This window comes from Arvicanthis niloticus, chromosome 2 (assembly GCF_011762505.2).
Source record: "Arvicanthis niloticus isolate mArvNil1 chromosome 2, mArvNil1.pat.X, whole genome shotgun sequence".
NCBI lineage: Eukaryota > Metazoa > Chordata > Mammalia > Rodentia > Muridae > Arvicanthis > Arvicanthis niloticus.
In genome coordinates, this window is record NC_047659.1 from 40474291 (window position 1) to 40494141 (window position 19851).

Here is a 19851-nt window from a genome sequence, read left to right on the forward strand (position 1 = left end):
ACCTTTAGCAAGATCTGTTCAGAGCAAGCTCCAGCCTGCTGGTCCCTTACTCATGACTCCCCTGAAAAGCTAAAGGGATAAGAATAGCCAAAGGCCACAAAAAAAATACCCCATTGCCCTAAGACTCCACAGATGACTATGTTTCATAGATGAGTCTTAAAACGTTCAGTTTGGAGTTCTCAGGGTCTGTCTGTCCAGCCAAGATGTTCCACACTGTGTGCTGGGAATAGAGCAAGGGGTTTTCAGTCTACATTATAAGTGCTACTCCACAAGTCTTAATTCCTGGAGACCTCCAGCAGTGCACAGGGACCAAACAAAGGCTTGAGGGCCACCATCAAGCTGGTAAGGACCAACAGAAGAGGTCACAGTGAGTTTGACTATTGTCTCTAGGCCACCAGGAATGCATCCAAACATCCTTTCAGTTGCTGCAAAGGAAGAACAAGCTCTAAATAGCAGGGAGAGTGGAGATGGCACTTTGGCCAGTGACCAGGTTGGCAGTTCAATACCACATGCACAGCATCAGGCTCTCTGGCACTGAAACCACCACCAGAGTTCTTCACAACGTTTTCAAAACCCAATGGCAGGCAGGTGAAGCCAGGTTCCCTGATGAGCTTGTACACAGGAGTCCCTGGAAAACCCACAACCCATCTTCACTTGTAGCACAGCAAAGGGCCATGGCCAATGGCACAGATGGGTTTGCTCTCAGAGAGGAAGTGTTGCAATATTCAAGCCAAGGACCCATTGTTGGCAAGGTCAGCCAGGGTACCAGGACAGCTGGAAGTCATGACAGAAGAAGTCATGGTACTGGCCACTATCTGTGGATTCAAGCTTAGTAGGCTTGGCGTATGCCTTGAGGCAGAAGCTTTGTACCCAATGTACATTGTTCTCAGTCACATACATGAAGTCTATGGTCTGTCTCCCTGGGGTGGCCACCTGTAAGTTGAAGGCACCACTGGCTATTGTATAGAAATGGAAGAGGAACTGGGCTGACCCTTCAGAAGCACTGCTGCTCACCAGGTGAGCAGCTGAACTGCTGGGCATATAGTCCAACACCACGACGCAGACTCAGGCAAATATGTGCCCCTAACTCTTATTAATAAGCCAGCTATTGTCCAGAAATGGACAAGCTTCCCTCTGCCCTTGGCGGTGTCTTCTGAAAGAGCCATTCCAGTTTTCTCTTACTGAGTGGTGGATGTCTGACACTTGTTTGTTTGTTTGTTCTTTGTGTCTCTTAGCTGCACTTGTAAGTTCATCTTCCCTTTGGAGTATCCTTCTACAAATATCATAGTAGAAGCCCAACCAAGTCTGTTTTTATTCATTCTTGACAGGAGGTACAAAGTGATGTGAAACTTATATCTCTATATTCCTTTCCTTTGAAACAGGATTGTCAGAATTTCATTAGCGTAATGTACCTAATGAAAATAGAGCCTTAAACACATTATTCTTTTCTCTAGTCATGGAAATGGCACATGTTAACTCTAAAGGGGAACACAAACATTATGGAAAATGCCTCTCCTTTGACATTACTACTCCACAGCATGTTAATATGTAAAACTTCACTTTTAGAATTATTGCCCTTTGTGTAAGACTCTAGAGTACGTGTCACCAAATTGGCAAATCAACTTGACCCTGTTTCTTCAAGATTCCCATTTGCCCTATAGTTCTTTCAGTTTCTGGGTCACACATAGGATCAAGAGCCCAAAGGTGCCTCTAGTTATTCAGTGATTTATTCACATCTGGCTTTGCCAAAGAGTGATCAAGACTGATTGGTGTTATGATCACTGGCAACATTAGCAGAAATGAGAAGCATGAAAAATGACACGTGTGTACCCCAAACTGTCTCTTCCAGCTAAAAGCAAAAACTCATATGCAAGCATGCGAAAACATCTTGACATGGGGCCAAAGCTTTGCCAGGGGAGCTGAGTCTTGAAGGGATTTCTGTATAATCCTTCCTGTAAGGTCTACGTTTCAAGTAATTCCACCACTGATTCTTAAAAATTGTACGAAAATGTAAATATGCCTGCAATCTAAGAATTCTTAATTCTCTATTATTTCACAAGGTTAGTATTATATCACCTACTGTAATCCTAAAAAGATTTGTTTATAAAGAATCAAGTTTGGGCTACTGAGATGGCTTAAAGTGCTTTTAATTCTAGCTGCACAACCTAAGTTCAATCCTTGGAATCTATATGATAGATAGAGAGATAAATATCCATCAAGTTGTCTTCTGACCTCAACACACATGCACACACACACACAAAATAAATAAAATCTTTTCATTTTTGCATAAAGTGTTCCATTTTTATCTGTGCAAATTTTAGTTGAACTGTAACAATAAATCGGAGAAACGTAAAAAGACCCTTACATATTTAATGAAGCTTACCTTCAGTGAACAGTTCAAATCATGAGAAAATAAGCATCAAGTCTCCAACCTCCTGAAGTGCTAATGGTGATGGAAAACCTCAGTGACTAACATGGAGAACACAGCATTCCTGGATGACTGATCAGTTAAGTAAGTTCAGCTAACATAACTCAATTATATAGTTCTCATCAACTGTGTTACTGTTTTTATAGATCTCTGCTTATTCCACCTAGTATATTACTTCTGTATCCCATAGGTAGGAATAGCTTCACAAAACCTGATTTCTATTATGTGTGTGTATGTGTGTGTGTGTGTGTGTGTGTGTGTGTGTGACTTATTCAAACTTTCAAACTGATGCTCCAAATAAAGTTTAACCACTCAATTACTGATTGAAATTTCAAACGTATCAATAACAACATCTTTCATATTCTTGTTAAAATTAACAAAGGAAATCTAATTACTTAGGAAAGTGGAATGAACATATAAACAGTGTGTTTTCTAATTACACTGTAACATGCATGTTTTTGCAGGTATTAACATGTGCTGTGAGGTAGAGCACTAATGTCCCATTCATGTTGTGCATCAGTTCTATGTAAGATTCTGTTCCAGACCGTGTTCTTTCCTCCTCCTGACACTCTCACTAAGTTCTTTGTTGAGCTATATAATTTTTGCATAGTGAAAGTTAAATGCTTTATCTTTTTATATCAATACTCGTATAAAAGTGTGCTCTTTAATCTCACTGAATACTGTTACTGTTCAAAATTAGCACCAGTCTCTTATTAGCCAGGTGGCATGTTACCCCAAGACTTTACAAAAGACTGATTGAATAATTTTACATTGGCAATGCTTTGTTTTAACCAGATTTCTGTAATTACATGCATCTTTTCAGGTAGTGATTTTGAAGGCAGTGAGTACTTGAGAGTAAGTTAAACCTTTCAAACTTTGATAAATTTTACTTTTCTGATTTCCTTCCTCATGAGTTGAGCCTTTGGAGTCTATTTATTGTGGCCAAATGCATTGGTTTTTTCCAAACAGCATTATACTTTTCCCATCAGTCTTTTGTATTATTGATACTGCTTGATAATTGTATTTTCTTTTTATTCTTGTTACTTAGGCAAACTCATTTATTAGCTTCTATTTTTATACTTTATTATTTTGCTTTAGGCTGTTTAGCATTCTCTATTTACACAATCATATCAAATGCAAGGACATTTCTCCCACCCTGTTTGTATTGAAGAAACAGGAAAATCACTTACTTTAGCAGTGTTCTGCAAAATGTGTACTGGAATTTTCTTAGCTATCCTTTATCACGCTGAGGAAGCTCACTCAACTCTTTCTCTATAGTTTTGTTAATAGCTATCAAATTTTTTCAATGGCCTCTCATTGATTAGGCAACCATCCAATTTTTTTTTCTTAAACATGTTGGATGGAGAAAAATCCTGATTAATTATAGAGTACCTAATAATCTGGGACCCAGAAGTGAAGTCTAGTAGAAAAAGTGTATGTGTATTCTTTAACATTCAGTGGAACTGAACTTGCTAATATTTTAAAGAATTTTGTACCCTCTTTATACAGGATATTGCTCAATAGTTTTCTTTATTTTCAGCTTTTGGGAGGGGGCATCATGTTGTTTTGATTGATTATTAATGGAATTCCAAAAACACATGAAAGAAATATGAAATATTTCCTTTTATTTTATGGAATAAATACAAAGAGTTAGGGTTGTGTTAATATTTTTAGCATCTGGTAGAATTTATCTAGTAAAACCACATGAGCCTTTGTCACTAGAGTTTTAAATTAGGAAAAAAATTACTTAATAATCATCAATGGAATCTCCTATTTCTTCCAAGAAGAATTTTTAAGTCTCCTCTTTGCTTTGCTACGTTATTAGAGGTTTTGAATTTTATTTATTTCCTTAAGAACCACCTCTCTGAGAGCAGATTCGTTTTCTGCTTCCTGTTTTTTGAATTTGTTCATTTCTTACCCTGTATTTATTATTTCTAGGGGGGACACATGGATTCAACCTGTGGGTGGAATAGAATAGATTTTGTGTGTGGCCTAAGAGTGAGTGGGGATAGGAATGGAAAGAGCAGGCAGAGAGGAGAAAGTTACATGGGGTAGAAGGAGAGAATGCAGGAGAGACAGGTTGAATTGAGGTACATATAAGGAATGATATGGAAACCTAGTGCAGTTGAAACTTCTTGGAATCCATGGAGGAAAAGCTATCAATAACATGACTGTTAATAATATCCTGCTATACTCATAATTTTGCTATATTCTTAGATCAGTGCCTTATCCAGTCATTACCAGACAACCTTCCTCCAGCAGATGGGAATAGATTCATAGACTCAGAGCCAGACATGAGGAAAGAGAGTCTCAATGAAATGTCTCCATCAAATTCCTCCTCTCAGATCTCCAGGAACCTCCAGGAAGGGGAGGCAGAAAGAGTATAAGAGCCAGAAGGGATGGAGCACACCAGAAGAACAAGTCCCTCTGAAGCAACTAAGCAAGGCACCTTATGAATTTGTAGAGACGGAATTAGCAAGCATAGGACCTCCACAGGTTTGTCCCTCTGAAGCAACTAAGCAAGGCACCTTATGAATTTGTAGAGACGGAATTAGCAAGCATAGGACCTCCACAGGTTTGTACCAGGTCTTCTGCATACATACTATAGCTTTTCATTTAGTATTCTCATGAGTGTAGGAATACGTGGGTCTCTGATTCCTCTGTTTACTCTTGGGACTCTTTTCCTTCTATTAGGTCACTTTGCCCAGCTACAGAATGTTTGTTTTATCTTTATCTTATATTTTATTTTTGTTATGTTTGATTGTTATCTCTTAGAAGTCTGTTCTATTCTGGTGAGAGACAGAAAAGCAGTTGATCCAGAGTGGAGGGAAGTTGGGAAGAACCTGGGAGGAGTAGAAAGAAGAGAAAGTATTATTAAGATACATTGTAAGAGAAAATAATCTATTTTCAATACAAGGGGAAAATGAAGAAAAACAAACAAAAACTTTATTAATCATCACAATCTTATTATCTAACATTTTAACCTTCCTTAGAAGAAATAGCATAAATATTACTAGGCAATCCACTCATCTCCTACCATAGAACAAGTCTGCTTCGCAGTTCCTCCTTGACCTCTTCTTTAGTTTCTCTTTCCAGGTTCTTCCTAATGCTTTACCCAGACTTCTTTCTATGGTAGACTGCGTGGCTATATCATACCTTACTTACCATCTCTTCATCACTGGTGGACACTTGGGTTTCTTCACTTGGCTATTTGCATATTGCTAATTTGAGTATTCTTTACAGGGTTTTATATAGGCACATGACTTCAATTTTTTTGATTATAAACCAAAGAGTAGAAATGATTTTATGGTTAAGTCTATCGTAGATCATTTTTGGAGAATAGCCAAGTATTTTTCAGTTACTATAGCACTTATATCTCACCAATAATGTTCAAAAATCTCTACATATCATTAATCAATACTCAATATCTTTTCAAATATATCACAAGTAGGGTTAAATTTAAAGCTCTAATTTTTTTTCAATTTTCTATTATTCCCTTCATCTCTCATCCTTTCTTCCTACCTTATTCTGTTGGAAGTAGATACGTTTATAAGGCAGTATTTTAATTCCTGTAATGATATTTTAAAATGTATTTTGAGCCATTTTTTAGTAGATGATCTATAAATCCCCAAATATATTTTTATTTATCTCAATATACTTAATTTTTGAGTGATTTATCTCCAGCTAAATACTGAAGCTTTGTTATTGTGTTTTCTCTCTCTCTCTCTCTCTCTCTCTCTCTCTCTCTCTCTCTCTCTCTCTCTCTCTCTCTCTTGCCACAGCTATTACAGATGTGATAATCATGTTTGACATAAACTAAATCATGCATTGGTATAGTTATCATTGTACATAATTACCTTTTTTAAAAAAAAACTAAGGGGACCTGGAAATGTGGATCTCATGGTAGAGTACTTATCTATTATCTTGAAGCACTCAGTTCATACCCAGCACCTCACCAACCTGTTGATATGAACCTAGAATCTTAGTACTTGGGAAGAAGATACAGGAATATCATAAGTTCCAGGTCATCCATGGCTACATAGTGAGTTCGAGGACAGCCTGAAATTCATGAGACTGTAGGAGTAATATGAGTGAGTCCACATCAATAGTGTTTTTATGTTTACTTTTGGCCTATAGTTTCCAATTACCATATTGTCATTTGCTTTTCTGCTACAATTTTATATCAACTTACTACTGTTGTCAAATACATCACACTCTAATAAGTAACATTATTATATGCATACTAGGCTAAGACATCAAATACTTTATTAGTCAAGGAAAAAGATTTTTAAAATGCAATCATATCATCAAATAGTACTTACATAATTACCCTCCTCTATCACACACAACACATACACACACACCACACAAACACACACACACACAAACACACACACACACAAACACAAACACACACACACACCCCTACTCCCCTCAATTGCTCAAATGATACCAATTGCTTCATGCTTCGGTGACACTCTAAAATTGCTTACAGAAATGCTATGTCTATTCAGTGCCATCCATGGCTCAGGAATTATCACAAAAAGAGCGTGCAAAAAGATGTATGAGTCAGAAGTCAGGGAGAACTGAAGTAATCAGAAACTTCTGGGCATGACAGGATTGCTGCACTTGTGAACTCTCATGGCAGTTTCTGTTGCTTGCAGAAGACCATGACAAAGTAAGCCAATCAGTATTCTTGCATGGAACATGGAGAGCCACATGAGCCTAACTGAGGAGCTATTGAGAGCTGATATCTTTGGAGGTGGGAAGAGTCATGCTTTTCAAAGGGTGTGGCCAGCATAGATTGAAGTCCATGAGTTATTGAGAATGAAAGAAGACAGAAAGGTACAACTGGGAGAAGTTAAGGAAAGGATTTTGGATGAATATGTTCAAAATACATGGCATGGAAATTTCAAATAATTAATAAAAATACTTTATTTAAAAACTGTTATATAGAGAGACCACTAGGAATAGATCTCACATTTTCTCAGGAGATAGCTCTACTCCGCATTTACTTTGAAAGCCACATTGACTATTATTACATCCCTTGAAGACAAGAACTCCAACACTTGGACTGTATGACTCTAGTCCTCAGACCTTTAAAGTTTTGCATGAGAATTCAGGAGAATTCCGGTATGAATCCTACTGGTGGCTTCTGTACATCTCCTCGTCTTACACTTTCTGACTTTGTAACTTTTCTCTTTGAAGTTAGCATGCAGTTAACACTATGATGTGTTTGGGTATAGTTTTTCATGGTTATGAAAGATGTAGCTCTTCGAGCTTTGTGGCCAGTAGAGTAAGGATTTCTATCAGTGGTGACTTCAGTTGAATTACAGAGTGTGTATTCTCTATCTTATATGGAGCATGCACAATAAAAAGATGTTGGTAAATCTAGTGGAGCCCCACATTCCCTGAAGCTCTGTCAATCTCATTTGTTTCTTGTTTCTCTCCTAGTTCTGATGTAAAATCTCCAGGTTTTATGGTCCTTTGTTCAAATCCACTGGAAAACTTTATTGATTTGTTTTTATTTGAATTATTGCCAAAATAATTATTGAATTTGTTATTGAATTTTGTTGCCAAATTTCTACTCAGTTCTTTAAAATAAATATTATTATTTTTATTGCTGAAACTTCCTTTTACTCCTTAGAGCATGGTTTCTTTGGATCTTTGAACACTTTCATAAAAGCTTCTTCAACAAGTCTATTGTTTAGTCCCCACAAAAACAATGTGTGTATCCTCTCTATTCCTGTGAATCACATCTTCCTCTTTCTTTGCATATTTCATGTTTCTTTGGTAAATTTCACATTATGCATAATGGTTTTTTGTGGTGATAAGTACATATGGACATTCAGTCACAGTAATTATTTATTTATTTGGTGATTTGGCTGATTTAATTCTGCAGTCTATATTATTAATTAAACCTTGATCTCTAAATGTCATTGTTTGGACAGACAGTTAGGAATTGCTGATGGTTCACCATAAGCTACATACTAGTCAAAAGATAGAATTAATACCCTGGCACATTGAAGTTATTCTTATACTGTTGTAGTTATTTTTCTATTGCTGTGAAAAGGCATCATGACCAAAGCAATTTATAAAAGAAGGCTTTTAGTTGGAGACTTACTTACAGTTTCAGAGTGTGAATTTATGATGAGCCTAGAGGGAAACACAGCAGAAGGCAGGCAGAAATGGCATGGGGCAGTAGCTAAGAGTGTATATATTGACACAACAACCAGGAGGGAGAGAGAGAGGGAGGGAGAGAGAGAGAGGGGGGAGCGAGGGGGAGCGAGGGGGAGAGGGAAAGGGAGGGGGAGAGGAAAAGAGACAGAGGAGAGGGAGGGGAGTGGAAAGGGAGAGGGAGGGGTGATGGAGGGGACAAGGGAGGGGAGAGGGAGGGAAGAAGAGAGGAAGAGACAGGGAGGGAGGGAAGGAGGGAGGGAGGGAGGAAGGGAGGGAGGGAGGGAGGGAGGGAGAAAGGGAGGGAGAAAGGGAGGGAGGAAGGGAGGGAGGGAGGAAGAGGGAAGGAGGGAGGAAGAGGGAGGGACAACTCATTGAGAATGGTGCTGGTTTTCCCATCTCAAAGCTCATGCCCAATAACACACTTCCTCCAAAAAAGCCACATCTCCTCATCCTTTCAAACTGTTCCACTAACTGTGCAACAAGCACTGACATATATGGGCCTATGGGAGCCATTCTCATTCAAACCATCACACATATAGTATGTGGCATGAAAACTGCTGTCATTGTTCAAGGAATTAACTCTTTTCCTCTCTTCATTTGTTTAGAAACAAAGAGCTTGGTGAGACATTCACCTTTCTCTTGAAACAATACACTATGGAATTTGAACATGGTCTTCCAGACTACTAGGGAAGAAAACATTGTCACTATGAAAAAAGGGGGGGGGTACTTTTGTGGGGTGCCTGTGCATCAGAGCAGCTTACTGTTCAGCGCTTGATAAGAGGTTATATTCAACTACTTATGCCAGTGTGAACTCATCCTGACTTTGGTGATTCTGTGTCAGGCATGAGAAGCTTTGTCTCATCAGTCCTATGTTCTTCTCTGATTGCTTCTGAATCAGTTCAGTCTAGCATACACATTATAACCTGTTCACCCACCAAAGATGTCTGTGATCACAAGAGGGCTCTTACTGGTCTCCAACTCCAGTCTGTTCAATCGCTGTGCTTAAATCACAGCTACCAAGATCCTTTCAGTAGTGTAATAAGGCCAAAATTTTTCCCAAATTACCTTCATGCATGGACTTGCAAATACAGTAAAAGTCACCATGCAAAGAAGTGAAGACTGGAGTCCTTGTGGTCTCATGTATCTCCTTTCTTTTCTTCCCGGTTACCTCAGAGTTCTAGAGGGAGAGCAAGCTCTCCTCTATATGTGCTGCTCCTCAATGTGATCTTAAGATGGCTACCAGAGTTACTCTAGTCTCTGCTTAGTGTGCCTGGGCCAATGGTTCTGTATTCTAAGGGGTAAGTATGTACAGAAGACCATTTCTGCTTTGTAAGCATACTGGGAAACTCTTTAATAGATAGGTGGACAGGAATGAGGAGCCATCACCTCTGTCTGAGAGCTATCATGGAAGGCTGTATATATGTAAGGGAGAACCCCTGCACTACAGTGTTAGGAGAAGGTAATGATAGAGACATATCTCATAGGCTGTCATCTCTTGATGCACCTACTAAAGTCTAGCAGGTCTAGCAGATTTTTTAGAATAATATATTTCAATATATACATATACATATATATATATGTACATGTATATGTATATATATTATACATATAGTTCAATTATTTTCAAGAAGGAAATTTCTGAGTTAAATTGCTGATTAGCCAGGCAGGAGGTCCATTTATTCATTACTTCATCATCCTAAATGCCATATTACATTTGTGTGTGTGTATGTGTGTGTGTGTGTGTGTGTGTGTGTGTGTGCTGTTTTCTATCTGTTTAGACTGCTGATTACTTTCATGACACATCATGTGTTGAAAACTCAGTTTGCTTTAATTTATTTTTTGAAAATGTCTGTTAACAGTTGCTTTCGTCTCTTTGTCTGCAAGTTGCACCATCAGATACATTTGTAGCCAATTTTTTTTTCCCTTCCTTGCACATGTGTTCCAGTTTTTCATTCTTCATGTACCAAGTTTGGCATTATGCCCTGGATATCATAAACACAATATAGACTCTGAGTTCTTCATCCCATCTGTGTTAGTTATTGTCGTGAACTCTAAGCTAAGGCACCATCAAGCCTTGCTTAGAAGGTTCCAGTAGCCTCTCACATCCTCATTACCACCTCATTTTGGATTTAGCCCCCTCACAAAAACTAAATAGTATTTCAGTATGGATACAAATCACATGGTTTTGGCTTGAAAATTTGTTCCTTGAGACTTTCATACATGTCCTGCATTCTGATTCTTCTACCACCTCTACCTCTCTAATCTCCCTCCAAGTCCTGTCCATCTATTGCACTGACTGCAAGCCTCCTTCCCAGATTCCTGACTATTTTTTTATGACTCACTGATTTTAATGAGGGCCATCTGTGTGACCACTAGATTCAAGTGGCTCATTGGAGCCTGGTCATCTCAGGCAAGTAAAGGTGATGCCTTTCTCTCTCCCAGAATGTATCAGTAGTCAATACTTCAATAGTGTGAGTTATGGCTTCCCAAACTCCTCTTCATCTATGCCTGGCTATGAAAAAGACATTCCTGTGAAGACACAGTCCAGAAGACAGTGGCTTGCTGTTCTTTTCTCTGTTTTCAATCTTTACACCCAAGCTAAGCTGTAGAGCAGTTGGGGTAACGTTAGTTATGCTAGCTACTGGCTATATTGTTGATCATATTTCTTGAGCCAGCACTGCAGTATACGTGTGAGTGAAACTCACTAAAGCTAAGTCAAACCCACATCTCCCCTGAGATTAGAGGAATCCCTCTCTCTGGATGCTTTGAATTTTGTGACATGTGTGTTGGGAATCCATTCACTCTTTATTCATGCTTCCACAATTACAGGAAAATTGTCCTCTAAAAAAGCATAATCAGAGGACCTGGCTTGAGATGGCTAAAATTTTAAAACAAAAGGGGGCCTCCCTGAGAAGGCAGTTTGACATTATATTCAGCCGAGCTCCTGGTATTTAGCAAGTAGGAGCCCTAGAGCACTGTATCTGTTTACTAGATCTTCCCTGTTCTTTCAATTGCCCCTCATGTTTCTTCAGAATTCTTTACTGCACCAACCTCTGCCCCTCTCTGCCCAGCCAACAAGCGCTTACATTTCAGTTTTTGTGCCATATTGTGCTTTCTCTGGAAAACTTCACAGATTTAACCCACCTAAAATCTTAAGGAAAAAAAAAAGTAAACCCCTGGGGCTGAAGAGATGTCTCCACTGGAAAGAGCAGATGTTGTGGAGTTGTTGCTCTTGTACAGGACCTACATTAAGTTTCAGGAGAGCAGACACCCTCTTCTGACCTCTGTGGGCACTAGATATGCATGTGGTAGATAGACATTCTTACATTCGGACAAAACCACATAGATATAAAATAAAATTTACACACACATGAGCGCATTCGCACACACACACACACACACACACACACACATACATACACACACATACACAGTGGCTTCTAGTGCAATAGGTTTACATATCTCTGGGGTTTGCCGTGGATCTACCTACCACCAGACCTCTCCAACTTCATTTTCTTTTTCTATAGAAACCTCTAGTACTTTCTGATTTATTCATTCTCACAGGAACAGAGATATATCCATAGCCAGTGCTTATCTTGCGATATCATATATATAAAACTTTTACCCTAGTGTCTAAAAAATCCAAACACTCTCCTATGTCAGATCTTCGTGAAGTTGGCACTTTGAAGTGTGTGGCTTCCAGCTTCACAACTTCTGCCTCTAGTCTATTCAGCGAGTAGAGGTTATCCTAACCTAACATGAACCTGACACTCTTGTTGTCCAAGACTGTGTGCAGATGGAGCACATATTAAATTACAATCCTTAGTATGTATTGTATTTTCAAGGCCCAGCCTAGCTCTACATCTATTTTTTCTCCTTGCTGGTATTTATTGAAGATGCTATAGCTGGCAGGATACAGTCTACCAGAGCTCTAGCTGCTTTAAGGGAAGAAAGCATCTTTATAGTTGCCTCGCTTGGCATTGACCTTGTGTTTCTGAACCAGGAAATAGAGTATGAGGAGAGAGATGAAAGGTGTTTCTGACAACTTTCAAGAAAGGAGGATTGCTTCTTTTCTACATTATGACGAGAAAAAGCTATCAATTGTTCAGTGAGGTTTCATCTGCTTTAATGGTACTGAAAATGCTGTCCAAATTTTGGCGACAGGATGACAGCGAGCAGTGGAGCTCAGGATTGGTACCAGTTCTTAGTGTCTGACGATTTTATACATTTTAGGGGGTAAATCAAGGCTGTCAGATGGGACAAATTTTAAATCAACCCTTCCTTTTGTTACTGGGGATAGTTTAAGGTCTTTGTTTTTGTAAGGCTTGTGTGTTACTAATTTAAATAAGCACACAGATAATGTGTTCCTATACCAGCTCAATTCATTCTCCTCTGCTCATTGTACACCCTTACCCCTTTCCCGTTCCCTCTGCTGATGTTCCATGGCATTCTGTCTTTGTCTTTTCATTTAACATTTGAAAGTGTATGAAGCACATGTAGAAACAAGAAAGACAAAGAGCAGAGGCAACCGTAAAACCTTTGTGTTGTAGTTCATTACATGTGCCAAAATATTTGCATCCTCACAAAGTCAAAGGAACTCATCTCTGTGTCAAACAATTAACTAAGGTTCAAAGTGGTCACATAATTTGCATGAGGCCATGCTTATGTACTAATTCCAGTCCAACCAGGAACTTATAATATAAATCACATATTCCACAGTTTTCACATCCATGGCTCAATTTGACAATACTACTTTGAGACAAGGCCCTACTATACAGCCTAGCCTAATCTTAGTCCTGGCAATCCTCTGCCTCTGCCACTAAAGTTACAGGTACAAGGCACCATAACCTGAAAATAATATTTAAAATTAATTAAAACAACAACAGCAACAACACAGCTCTTCTCATTCGCTTGCTTTTATTTAGATTTATTTAGATTTTTATTTTGGAATGGACTTACACACACAATGTGCTAATAAATAAAAAAATAGATATTTAAATACAATTCTTCCTTCAAAACTGACAAAGAACGTTGATAACTACCTCTGAAATCTTAAACCAACCCTGTTGTTTCCTCAAGCTGTAGAATTGACTGCCCTCATTTTTGATCATATTAATGAGCTACTTAGTCATGGGCTGGACTTTCACTTTATCGATTTTGACATGTCTCCAAGATACAAGAAACATAAACATCTAACAAGAGATTCTATCTCTATCAGAAAGAATATTATGTGTATACCCTAAAGAATTCCAGATTCTCGGTGAATTTCTTGGAGGAAGCAACTGTGGACAGCTTTGAAGGAGCAGATTGCTTGAAATGAAGGTGGTAAGGGCTGGTTATATGGATAGTACACAACAAGGAAAGGAAAAGAGAGCACACGATGCTCGCTGAACACATTGTGATCCAATACACGAGGGAAAATGGCTGGAAGAATGGGGAAAATTCTCGTGGAGCGATGCTTGCCCATGAAGAGACTCCAGCCACAGGAAGGAGCTTCTTTTTGATCCAAGGTGGTCACCCCTGAACTGAATAAACAGTGCCTGTCTCAAGACAGGCGGCTCTATGGTGAGCTTTTACCACATCTTTCCTCCTTGAAGGCTGGCAGCCTTCAAAAGGGAGGCAAAAAGGCAACTAAATCCAATGAGGAGCGGAAAGCAAGCTCTTTTCATGCCATTGATTTCTACAGTTTGTTCACCTGTTTGCTGAGGGTCGTTTCATTTACTTGTGATTCCCTTTTCCGCTGCTCAGCACTTCTCCCAAGTACTGCTAAGTTATTGACTGAGTGTGACACTGGCTGCGTTAAGTTCGGCAATTGGGAGAGACGGGTGTAGACTTGAGGACAGCAGTCAGTGTTTAGGGAGTCGCTCTATTCGTGCATAGAAAAATTCATTGACCAGAAAGGGTTAATGCCTGTCCAAATGACTTCACTTAATCCCCAAGTGCAACTGGCTCATTTGAAGGATCTGCCCCATTGAGTACATGTTAACAGAGAAGTCCGCACGCCTCTTCACCAAGCCCATTGCAGCAAGGTTAAATCCAAGGGCACACAAGAGATCTGGGGCACTGTAAGGAATTAAATATCAGCCTGCTGAACTCCTTTAAGGGCTTTCTTCACTTGACCAATCCCCCACTTTTCCTCCTCCCTTCTCTATAATGAGGTATGAGAAGACCCTTTAAGTCAGAAGAAATACAAGTTACCATGTTTTTAAATGCTACCATAAAAAGTTTAGATTTTAAAGGCAGAAGCAATGTGGAGACAGTCAAAGTAGACTTTAAGAGCATATTACATCAAGTTTTAATAATGCTTCAACTAGAGGAGAGGAGGAGAAAAGGAAACCAGAATTATGTACAAAATGCACCTGGGTCCTTCCATATGAGTACAGCTCTTTCCCCCAGAAATAACTTGAGAGAGACCAACATTAACATTTTTAAAGATTACATAGAGAACACACGATGTGAAAAGATGACTAGAAGGACATACAAGTTAAAATAGTTATAATAATGATTTTCAAGAAGAGAACTATAAAATCTAAGAATTATAACATGTATACGCATTACCAGGAGTGTAGCAGATAGTTCAGGACTAGGGTACAAATACCCAAGTTTGTACTCCTGCCCCATTATTTTTAGTAGTGGTAATCAAAGTGTTCAATTGTTTAAACCTCGTATTTTATATATGAGGAATAACCATAAAAGTGGTTACTTTGTAATGTATCTGGATAATAAACTAGATGCTGTGAAGAAACTACTTAACTCAGCCAACACAGCTGTGTCTCAGCTCTGATTTGAATTCAGAAGAGAACTGTGTCAGGGCTGGAGAGAATAAAAAACAACAAAGGGACAGAATAGATTTTATCATTGCTAAAGGATGAAGAATAATGTAGCCAAACCATGTTATAAGGAAAACAAAGTTTGACATAATTTTTAAAAATATATCATCAAGGTCACATATAACATGTAACATATAACATGTAACCTACAACTTATAACTCATAACATACAACATATAACATGTAATAAATATGTATTATATAACAAATATATATACACATACATATATATGATTATTTTAAGTATTATAATACTTATAAATTATATTGCCTCACTTTTTTGCCTTGGAATCTAAATTTATAAAGATGAGGTCAGTGATATGGTACAAACAGGAAATGAAACTTTTGTATGTGATTATTTAAACCAATGTTATGTTCACAGCCAAGACTAGTTGACTAATGGGCATGGTGATACATGCTCTTAATTCCAGCATTAAAGCAGACACTCCAGACTTTCTCTTAGTCCTGCTTCAGAGGACTTTCCTCCTCTCCTACCTCCACCCAATAGGAACCTCTTGGTGCAGAGCCAGGCTCCCCCTAATTCTTTCCTATCACCTTTTTCACAATTTCCTTCTAGCTTATCACTGTTCCTTTGTGATTTACACTGTCTAGCTGAAGTCCTTGAAACCAGGAACTCTACAGCCCTCACTATTGGCCTACTTCTCAGAATGGATAAAGACAACCAAAGAACCACCAACTCAACAAAGACAAGACCATATATTGAAAGCAATAGACACTTCAAACATTGTATCTCCAGTGCCTAGATCCCAGTACAAATATAATCATAAAGAGTCAAAAAGAATGTCTACTCCAGAAGCCAGTGGCTTTATTATATAGGCCCTGAGAAAAACAATTTAGCTGAAGCACATGTCAAGGACTTCAAAATAGTAATTATGCATATATCCAAATATCTTAAAGCTTATTCGAATAAATGCCTTAATGAAGACCATGAAAGCGCAAACACTTGGATGAATTAATGAGAACAATTCACAACAAACTAGAATATAACAAAGAAGCAGAATCTCTAAACAAATTGAACCTGAAATAAAACTGGAAATGAAAAAGCTCAGGCTGTCAAACAAAACTTCAAAGGTAAAGGGCAGGATAGAGAGAATGTCAAGTCTCGAAGACAAAGTAAAAGAAAATATGCAATCTTAAAAAGTTTAGGGATGAAACATTCCTGATATCTAAAACAGTAAGAAAAGACCAAACATACAAATAGTAGATTTAGAAGAAGTAGAAGAAATCTAGGTTAAAGGAATTTTTTAACAAAGCCATAGAAGAAAAACTTTCCAATAAAGAGAGAGAGAGAGAGAGAGAGAGATTTATATCAAAGAACAAGAAACATATGGTATGGAATACCAAATAGACAGGATCAGAAAAGAAATTTTCCCATACACATAGTAATCAATGCACCAAATGTACTGAACAAAGAAATGATATTTAAAACTGCAAGGGAAAAGAACAAATGATCTACAAAGGCTGGCCCATTAGAGTAACTTCCATTTCAGTAATGGGAACTGAAAGCCAGAAGTGCCTAGATAGGTGTTCTGAAAGTTCTGAGAGACTGCAGATGCCAGCCCACAGTATTAAACACACCCAGACTATCACTCACAGTTGGTAGAGAAAAAAAAAATTTCACAAGAAAAACGAATTTCTAACACGGAAACTTCTGAAATATACTCAAGAGGACAAAAAGAATCCCAGAAAAGTTCAGACAAAGAAGGGAGGAAAAGCACAATAAAGACATATATAGTGAGACCCTGTTTAAAAAAAATCCTAATTGAAACTCATGAATTTAGTAAATAAAATATTTAATTAATGATAATTGAGGTCAAATATAGCCTTGCTCTTCCGATGGTTCTGGATCTTGATTGTCTGTGTGACTCTCTTTTGAGGAAATCACTTCACTGAAGTCACTCACTATCTTAAGACCATATGTGAAGAAGCATTCCCTTATGAGGTCAGAGATGGGGCTTATGCCCTGGCAACCACAAATTTAGACATAAAGCTCACCCTACTCCAAGAACCCACTAAATTACTAGGCAAAATTGTTTGTATTTATGGGAGCATGTGGTTATTTCCATAGAAAAAGATGTGATGTTTACTAATTTCTTAAAGGTGTGTGTGTGTTATAATAAAAAAAAAAAAAAAAAAAAAGGAAACCGATAGCTATTTGGATATCTGTTTTTGCTTCATTTTTTCTGACTTGTTTTTCTGTCTGGATGAGTTTTGTGTCTGATGCCATAAGATCATAAACATACTTTATGTTCTTACTGCTGATTTTTGTTTCTTTGTTTTGGTTTTGGTGTTTGCATTGGGTTTTTGTGTCTTACTCCATAACTTCAGAGAGGCAAAGCCAGGACCAGGTTGGATTTTCCATTTCAGATATTACATGTAAAAATTTTGTAGTTATGTAGCTAAGGACAGGAATCAACCAAGGGCCATCTTCCCATTAGAAAATTAAGGCATAGGGTTCAAAATAAAAAGAAGAGGTTGAGTATGCATCACTGCATCACACCCTACAAGTACAGATCCTGAGCCTTCCATGGGTATGTATGTATGCATATGTGTTTCATTTCAGGGAAGATACAGTTTACACGATACAGGGAAGAAACACTTTGTACACCCCTGGACATCTAGGTGAATACTACATGTGTAGAGGATAGGTGACTGCTGAGAGATAAATTATCTACAGTCCTCCTCCACTTCCCTCATTTGCCTTCATTTCCGCTAGTATGTCTTCATTTACATTTAGCCTTCTAAAGTTAACATTTGACATATTAATACAAAACGTGTGCTTCACGAAATACAGAAATAATTGTTCTCTTCTAGTGCTAATACGTTTCTTCTAAAGATCTGTCACTCATCACTAGGCTTTATCTTTCAGTTGATGTCTAAGTTGCTTTATTATTATTATTATTATTATTATTATTATTATTATTATTATTGCTGTGACAAGGCACTACAACCTAGACAACTTATACAGGAGAGCATTTGGTTGGAGCTTGCTTACATTTTCAGAGGATGAGCCCATCATGGCGGGAAACATTGAAACAGGCAGATAGGCATAATGCTAGAACATCCGCTGAGAGCTTCCATGTTGATGAGACAATAATCACAAGTCAGAGCAAAAGAGGGAGACAGAGAGAGCTAAGTGGGAACGGTATGAACTTTTCAAACTTCAAAGTTGACCCCTGGTTGACACACCTCATCCAATTAAGTTCACACGTCCTAATTCTTCCTAACTAGTTCTACCATGTAGGGACCAAGCATTCAAATATATGAGTCTGTGGGGATGAGGATTCTCATTCAAACCACTACAGTTGCTAGTTTAAAAGTACTGTTCTCTACTTTCCTAAGAAACACAGGATGAAAACCGTAGTGACTGATCCCAGAGGCTTCATCTCTTTCAATAATGTAGAACACACTATTTCCCTGCCATGTTACTAAGCAAGGGGAGACTCCCTGCCATTGTGAAATTCTGCATTTCTGTTCTCACTCTAGACACCAGCCCAAGGTATCTATGCCCATGGCATATCCCAAGAGATGGGATACTGTTGCTGTTCACTGGGTAGATCCTGCAGTGTCTGGGACAGCCTTCCAAAACAAAGATGTACTAATCCTAAAAAGGCAGTAGTGCAGAGGTAGAGCAACTTGACCTGACAGTGTGGTCCTCATTCACACTTCCTCTACCTCCTTTCTCTTTACCAAAAAAGGAAACAGCTTATTTAGTTTGCAAGTCTAATGCAGGACTGCTCACTGCAGTCTGGCCTTTTGCTTTTCTCTCTGGTACTGGAAAACCCACAGAGAAGGTGGATTCCCACCTGCTGTCAGCCATGTGATAAAGTTGGACTAGTGGCTGCACCCCCACCACTGTGGTCTGCAGGGGTTTTGTTTGTTGTCTGTTTGCTGGTGATGGGAAAGGGGGCAACTTCAATTCAGAGGCGCCTTAGCCAGCGTATTAGGACTTATCTAGGCTATGTCCTTCACTATTGCTTTTATCAGTAATAAAGCTGACATTTTGATCTCTAACTGTCTGCCTCCTGTATCATTCTCTGTAAATTGGTTCTGATCTCAGGTTGGGAGCAGGGGCATTATTTTTGACCCCCTCCCTAGAAAGCCAAAATCTGTTACTGTCTGATGGTACAGGATCTTAATGGCTTGCCTCCAGGAGTCTTAGCTTTTTATGTCAGAGAGTTTCATTCAAAGACTGCTAAAATATAGTGCTAACTAATCAGCAATAGAAGGCTCACATTTTATGCTTTAAAATGACCAAAATCAGATATCAATATTGATATCTAATTAAATATCAAACCTTCCTTACTTTCATATTTTTGAAAATAAGGTATACAAAAGTAATTTTATTCCAAAATATGGTTATATGTCCCCCCCAATATCAATTAATTCCTT

General features: G+C 38.4%; 1 pseudogene; it reads right to left on the reverse strand.

Annotated features, from left to right (window-relative positions):
* Positions 1-418: 418 nt before the first annotated feature.
* LOC117703138 (glutamine amidotransferase-like class 1 domain-containing protein 1) lies at positions 419-1041 on the reverse strand (annotated as a pseudogene).
* Between the last annotated feature and the right edge of the window lie 18810 nt (positions 1042-19851).